This window comes from Mus pahari, chromosome 18, assembly GCF_900095145.1.
Source record: "Mus pahari chromosome 18, PAHARI_EIJ_v1.1, whole genome shotgun sequence".
Lineage (NCBI taxonomy): Eukaryota > Metazoa > Chordata > Mammalia > Rodentia > Muridae > Mus > Mus pahari.
Window position 1 is genome coordinate 35,674,580 of NC_034607.1, and position 7,601 is coordinate 35,682,180.

Here is a 7,601-nt window from a genome sequence, read left to right on the forward strand (position 1 = left end):
GGAGGAGGAGGGGATTTGATGATCCTTACTGACTCAGCACTGTGCTATTACTGTTGTCTTTGAATTGCATGGTCATTGTGGTATCAACTTTTTAAACCTTTGTTTAGAGTAACAAAGTTATTGTGAGAGGAAATAATTTCCAAATTGAAGAAGCATGCCTCCCCTTTGTTAATTTCCAAAACCCTGATGGAATAAGCTGAAGGCCGTGAGTATTGAATTATTTACACTATGATTTTTTTCCCAACGGTCTAGAAAAAGCTAGATAATTAGAAGCGCAAGCCACTGCATGAACTGGCCTCTCGCACACGGCGAGTTCTTGCAAAAACAGAGCGTGTGCTCTGAGAGGTTTTATCAGAAACCAGAAGAGTGGCCGCTGTAGCTTGTAAACACCTTTAGGCCAAGGATTGTAGAGCTACAGGGCAAAGGCCAGTGTCCCAATGACATATTTACGTTTAATTTTTTTAGAGAATTTCCTTAGGCGTAAATATGGTTTAGATTAGATATTGCGTTCGCCAGTCCCCATTGGGTCCTTGGACCGAGGCCAACTTTGATTTCTGTGGAAATACAAGATTCAGGTTTACTTCTCTGACTGGATCCGGTGTGTGTATGTGTGTGTGTGTATGTGTGTGTGTGTGTGTGTGTGTGTTGCTTTTTAAAAATCCAGCGGCAGGGTTGGAAGAGATGACTCTGTGCTTAAGAGCACTGACTGCTCTTTCAGAAGACTCAGGTTCGATTCCCAGCACCCACATGGCTGTTCACAACTGTCCATTCCTCCAGTTCCAGGGGACCCAACATCTTCACAGAGACATGCATGCAGGCAAAACATCGATGCACATAAAGTAATCACAAAGAAATCATAAGAAAACCTAAATCCAATGGCCAAGCCACTAAGGGTGCACTGAGGTAGGAGTGAGGCGACCATCTGTGATGTCAGAGAGCTGTTGATGCTGTCCTTTCAGACCAGGCTCTGGCAAGTGTGGAGGAATTGGCTCATCAGTGCTTTCTTCTCTTGTAGGACATGCAGCCATCTTTTTTTTTTTTTTTTTAAAATTGGATATTTTCTTTATTTACATTTCAAATGTTTTCCCCTTTCCAAGTCTCCCCTTCGGAAGCCCCCATCCCCTCCCCCCTCCCCCTACCTCTATGTGGGTGCTCCCCCACCTACCCACCCACTCCTGTCCTCCCGACCTGGTGTTCCCCTACGTCGGGGCATTCTGCAATTGATAAATGGGAATCTATGATTTCCATGGCAGTGAAAGTTGACTCCAAGAGTAGCCTGGGAAATATTTTCTTTTGGGTGAGAATTCAAGTATAGCGAAGAGAAGTTTTTTTATACTCTGGTCATCTTTCATAATTCTGTCCTCAGAGTCTTTTCCTGAATAGCACTCACAGTTTTCCCCTCTGAGTGTGAGCTTTAGGATGGAGTATAGACCCCCCCACTGAGAGCCGTGAATTCAGCTTCAGCACCTCTTCCTTTCAAAAGGCTCACCACTGGTTGCTCATTTGTTGGGAATTCATCAGACACTCAGGGCCCTTGAAGGGCTCCACTGCTATGGCATCTGTCCTGGCTAGAAAGGATTATGTCTCCAGAAACAGGGCCCGGACAGTGACATCATTGCTGGGCTGGGGCTATGACATCACTATGGCTCAGAGGAAAACAGGGTGGGGCAGGCAGAAGCATTGGAGTCCCATCGAAGCCTGCAGAAACCTTTCATGAGGCTTTCACCGTGAACAGCACAACAAGGTATCGAATGGATGTGAAGTAGTAAAAAATCTTCGAATATTTCTGTCCCATAAGAAAATACTGTGGGGTTCAGCAAGTCAGACTTTTAAATTTATTAAATCCGTAGTTCATCCTGTTTGTGCTATTGTACTATTGCAATATCATGCTTAAACTTTTCCGGTTAGGTTATTAGAGCCGTCTTTAAAATACCTAGTATCTTTTATGCTTTCTGAGTTGGCAAGGCTGTGTTGTGGCTTGATGCAATGTGCTTTCTGTTCACAACTGGGGACAAATAGAAAAGCTAGAGACTTCACAGATGTCGGCGCTATCTGCCATGATTTGTGGGTAATTAGTTTCCATTATAACGTTGCTTTATTTGCTAATATTATTTTGTAATTTGACATTTTAATCCTTGTAGAATTCTAGTGTGGAGACATGTCTGGTCCAAATTAGCATCTAACAGGTGATCAGAAGACACTCGGGTCCCGATGCCCCTATACTCTACGTACCTCATAGCCTATAAAGTACATTCGCTGCTTTGATTATGGACTTAGTGTGATCTCGTCAGGGCAGAGGGAAGAGCCATGCCTCAGTCTCAGGTGTCTTCTCTATGGGTCTTTGCAAAGATGACTGCCATGATTTCACCTTGATGAGGTAGCGGTGTAGGAAGTCGGGGTGGTTCCTACTCAAAGGTTCGGCTATTCCAGGACACGCTTCTGAAGCAGAGAGAAGAAAAAGACTTGAGAACAGTGGAGGTAGAGAAGTCTAAATTAGGTGCTAGGCCTGCAGATCACTGGTGAAATGTCTTCGGTACTGTGGTTTTAGACCTAGAGATGATTGGTTAAATTGCACACTGCAGGACTGGAAGCTTCTATTAGCTCCAAACCCCTAATTCTTTTGTAATTTGCAGTATGGAAGAAAGGCTGACAACTTAATTTTAAGATCGCTGACATTTTGATACATTGTTCTTACAGACTTTCTTATAAACCACACATATGTGCACTCACATAGCATATGCACACACACGCGCGCACACACACACACACACACACACACACACACACAGAGGTAACCTAGTGCTAAGCCTAGAAAACAAATGCATTGTTTAAATTTTTCCCTGTGATTATTGTTTTTCCTCCAATCATACTAGATCGAGTGCATGGTATGGGTTCAGATTCATTCTTCCTGGGTTTTATCCCTGAGCCAAACAGTTCTAACTCCTGATGCATTCGGTATTTATGCAACCAAATAAGAAACAATTATGACATATTACTTACGAAGAAATGTGTGAGAGGCATCACTATTGCGCACAAAACCGAAGTACCTGGCCCTATATGCAGCTGTTATTTTTAATAGAAAGATCCTCTGCGTGTCCACCTTGTTCCCTGGCTGTAGCTTAAACTGTGCAGGTCCCAGCAAGTTTGCTGTATCAGAGAAGAGCATGCTGAGAGGTGCTCGGCACAGAGGATGATGGTGACCTCAAGGGGAGAACTGTGGGTATTTTGTTTCTTTTCCCACCAATTCTGGGAGAACCAGTGTAGGGGGATGCTCATTCAGAGGGATAGTAGCAGATGGAAGCAGGCCAAAAGCTGAAGTCTCTCAGTGCTGGGAGATGGCACTGGTCCTGCCTGTGATGGAAAAGGAAGAAAAGTGTGTGTGTGTGTGTGTGAGTGTGTGTGTGTGTGTGTGTGTGTGTGTAGACATACACATATATCATTCCTGTGCACATATACAATGTGTATGTATATAATGCATATATACAAGATGTACATATACATTATTTCTATATGTATATAATTGTATTCTCAGGTAGTAGTTTCTCTAGTTCAAGCTCCAATCTTATCACATAAAGCCCCACCCAGTTCCCCCTCCCCCACAGTCTCAAGCGTTGGGTTTTATTGTACAGTGTCAGTTATGTTCCCTCTAACTCATAGCTTAGGTCTATGTGCTAAAAGTCGGAGACTGGCTACCAGCTGCTCTTACAGACGTTCTGAATGAATGCACTGGAGCGTGTATGCATGTGGCACTCCTAGTGACACATGGGGCAGTAGCGTGCAGAAAGCGTAGCCAATGGTTGACTGTGCAGTCATGAGATGTAGAATCTAAGTAACTATAAATACCTAGATGACTTCATTTTGCTTATGTTTTCTTTATGCACTGAATACTTACAGAAGTCCCAGGGTTCTTTAAAAAACCAGTGCATAAGTCATAGTTCAGTTGGAGGACTGCTGTGTGACTTAATGCTGTCTCATACCTGATGTCATAATTTATGTGAATATGGTTTGCCATTCTTATGAACTATGGTAAGGTTCTGTCAGTGTTCTGACACTCAGCTTAAAAAGAGGAAGTGTTTATTTTAACCCCGAGTTTTAGAGGATTCAGTCCCTGACTTTAGACCTTTGGACCTACTGTGGGGCAGCATATCATGACTGGGAGGGCGGATGGTTTAAATTCCTCATGTCCAGAGGAAATAAAAGGAAAGAAAAGAGAATGGATTCTAATATCACCTTCCAAAGGATCTTCCCCTCAGCCCAATTCACCCAAGTTAGGCCCTACTCTTCAAGGTTCTGATCATGCCCAGCCTGGGGACCAGTGCTTCAAGAATGGGCCTTTGGGGACTATTTCAGATCTGAACCATAGGCAACCTATAAAAAATTTTCTGCATTCATTTATTTATTTTATGTGTATGGTGTTTCGCCTGCATATGTATATATATATATATATATATATATATATATATATATATACATATGCCCAAGGAAGCCAGAGAGGGTGTAGGATCCCTTGGAACAGGATGGTTTGAGCTTCCAGGTAGGTGCTGAGACTTGAACCCTGGTCCTCTGGAAGAGCCTTCAGTGCTTTAAATGCAGAACCATCTCAGCAGCCTAGCCTGTGCATTTGTAGCACCTTATATTGTTGAGTGTGTGTGTGTGTGTGTGTGTGTGTGTGTGTGTGTGTGTGGACTACCCTTCTTAGATGTGCTGTCTTGCAGGAAGACTGTGCCCTTTTGTCTCCTGTTTCCGACTTTGCGTTTTGACCCGGGTGAACAGTGTGGCTTTGATTAAGATCAGGCATTGTAAAGAAATTCAAGAAGCGAGGAGCCTAAGATGAGTGAGATTTACCCTTCCTCCCAGGAAGTAGTGGTGAGAGGTGAATCTGTGAGTGATTGGGGGAGGTTTTGGATTTGCCCTGTAGTGAGGAGCCGCTGGAAGCGTTTGAGTTGGGTAGAAGCCTTCATCTGGTGAGCCTCATAGGATGAATGGCAAGACCAAGGATCTAGAAACAGATGTTTTTTTCTTATTGAACTAATCCTTTCATTTTTTTTTTCTCAGAAATTGAGAGTGACAATTTTCTTTCTAAATGATTGACATTTTGGCCATTAACTCCAAGGCTATATATATATATATGTAGTTCGAGATTAAATATTACTTCTGGGTCATTAAAGACAGAAACGAGATGAAGCATTCACTTTAAAAATGCCCTCTGACAGCACTGGAAACCCAGAGATCTCATCCTTCAGAGAGAGATACACCCTTCCCAAGCTTGGACTTGAACGCATTACAGCCAACGTGTCTAAAAATAAGCTCCCCGGCCTTGTATTTCTTAATAACTAGATAGTGTTGGTCATTTCCCTTCCGTTCTTAGTCTCTCTACTCATTTATAATGTCCCTGACTCTTATCTCTCCAAGATGTGAGGGTTAAACGTTACCACCCATGCAGACACTGGCCACGATGCATACTGTATCATAACAACGTTGCCCAGCTCATACGTGGTACTAGTGCTGCCTTAATCACCAAATGAGATCTGCTGACTGGCTCTCTAGGTGTGTGTTGAGAGTAGGTATTGTGCATGCCTTACTACTTCTGCTACTATGTATTATTTTCCTACTTTGTTTGTAGAGGCAACATTAGGAATTTTGATCCAAGAATGACTCTCAAAGATAATGAGATGCTTTGTGTAAAATTCCCAGAATCTAAAAGATGATCATCCGGCAGGATATAGAATTTTTGTCAAGTATGAGACTTCTAGTGACAATACAGCTTTGCAAAGAATAAGACATAATGGATTTCAAATGCGACGGAATTATCTGGGGGGGGGGGGCAATGAAAAAGGAAATTCTAGGGGTCATTCATCGACTTGCCTTTAGTGTGATTGGAGTTGGGTCTGGGCAGCCATTATCCTTAGAGTCTCTGGCGACCTCTTTATAGAAGTGGGTCTGCGACACATTTCAGTGATACTGCCTTAGGGTTCCTGACTCAGTGATTCTCCAGCTTTCTGGCTGTTGTTAGGTGAGCATTTACTCTAGGGAGGCGGGGCACTATAAACAAATCGTAAATTAATAGTGCTGATGTTTAAATGAGAGTCAAAAGATTTAGCAAAGAGCCTTGGCCTTGACTCAGTGTGTCTGGGTTTCATTATGGATGGACTACTGGTCTACCCCTTGTAACCCATACTTGCCCCCCAGGAAGTTCTATTTAAGTTTAAAATAAGTAGAATAAACGTTTGGTTTTATTATCTGTTAAGTAGGAATGGTAACAGTTTGATAGCCAGATGGTCAGAAAGGATTAAATAAAAAATTGAAAGAATATGCTCTTACTACGTCTGCAGCTGACGTTAATTTTCCTTGACCCAGACCATGCCATACTTGTCTGAGTAGATAGAATCATTTGATCAAAATTGTGGCTGGTGTGTAACTCCGTGATAAAGTGTTTGCTTTGAGAGTCCTAAACTGTATGCTCACAGTGAGCTGTTTGGGTCTTGAAGATGCTCTCTGGTCTTACAAAGCTCTTATGGATATGGAACTCAATGGGGTAAGAGCTTTTCAGTGCAGATATAGCATTTGGTGTTACTAGTGCCAGGGCTGAAGGAGGCAGGCACACTGTGGTTAGTGTTTTCCCTTTTATTCATATCTGAAGAAGATACACATACTAATGTGAGCCACACCCTGAGACCCTTAAAGTCACCATAAACTACACCCTGGTTGTCCTTGGAATTCAAAGTAGTATCCACAGGAGACTGATAGCCTTTGGAATTGTAGTGATCTGGTCATGGGACCTGAACTTTTCCTGAGGGTCTGGCCCTCACCCACTGCTGCGCTGTCCCACCTGTGAGCTGCCCTTCTCCTTTGGGCATCAGCCCCTTTCCCTCTGGTTCCCTTTTTCCAGGCCACAACACATTTCCAAAATGGGAACTGCCTCTATGAATGCCTTAACCCTGAGGAGAAGATCCTTGAAAGGCCCTGCAGTCAAGAATAAAGCATCTGCATATGATAGTAAATTAAACTTTCCCACTCAATATTCTGTGGGGAAAAAATGTTATGGTATTGGCTTACCATCAGATCTGTTATTCCTGCAGACTCCCATTGAGGAGTTGGATTTCAGATCGGTGTTTTTCTTGCCTGGGGCCTCTTCTGGCCAGAATTGTCAACTGTCTTATTTGGTCGCATTAGTGTAGTCAAGTGCCTGTGTTACCAGTTTGATCAGAGAGAGCTCCCTGGACTCCTTATCTGAATGGATTCTTTTCTCGCTGTCCTTCAAGAGGAATCCAGGCCAACTTTAGAATTATCTGGTCTCTGGATGACAAGTTCAAGTGTCTCTCAACCTAAAGGAACAGCAGCACAAAATAAACCAGCCGTCTCTATTCGGCATCCTCCTAAGGCGATACTGCTTTTAGCTTGTGGGTGTACACAAACATTCTCATCTTGTGGTTTGTCCTAGCAGGAGGATCATTTGCCCATTAGAGAGAGAGAGAGGCAGAGAGACAGAGAGACAGGAGAGAGACAGAGAGAGAGAGACACAGAAAGACAGACAGAAGAGAGAGACAGACAGACAGACAGACACACACACAGAGAGAGAGAGAGAGAGAGAGAGAGAGAGA

General features: G+C 43.2%; 1 protein-coding gene across 20 annotated transcripts in view; it reads left to right on the forward strand.

The window, feature by feature from the left end:
• Epb41l3 (erythrocyte membrane protein band 4.1 like 3) overlaps positions 1 to 7,601 on the forward strand; it is a 131,267-nt gene that overhangs the window by 1,699 nt on the left and 121,967 nt on the right. For 4 of the 20 annotated variants that reach the window (XM_029531543.1, XM_029531548.1, XM_029531544.1 and 1 more), the window contains exon 1: positions 1,063 to 1,744. The exons of the other annotated variants lie outside the window; for them this stretch is intronic. The gene's annotated coding sequence lies outside the window, so the exon portion shown is untranslated. Of the gene's footprint in view, positions 1 to 1,062; positions 1,745 to 7,601 lie in introns of those variants that run through there. 20 annotated transcript variants of the gene reach the window in all.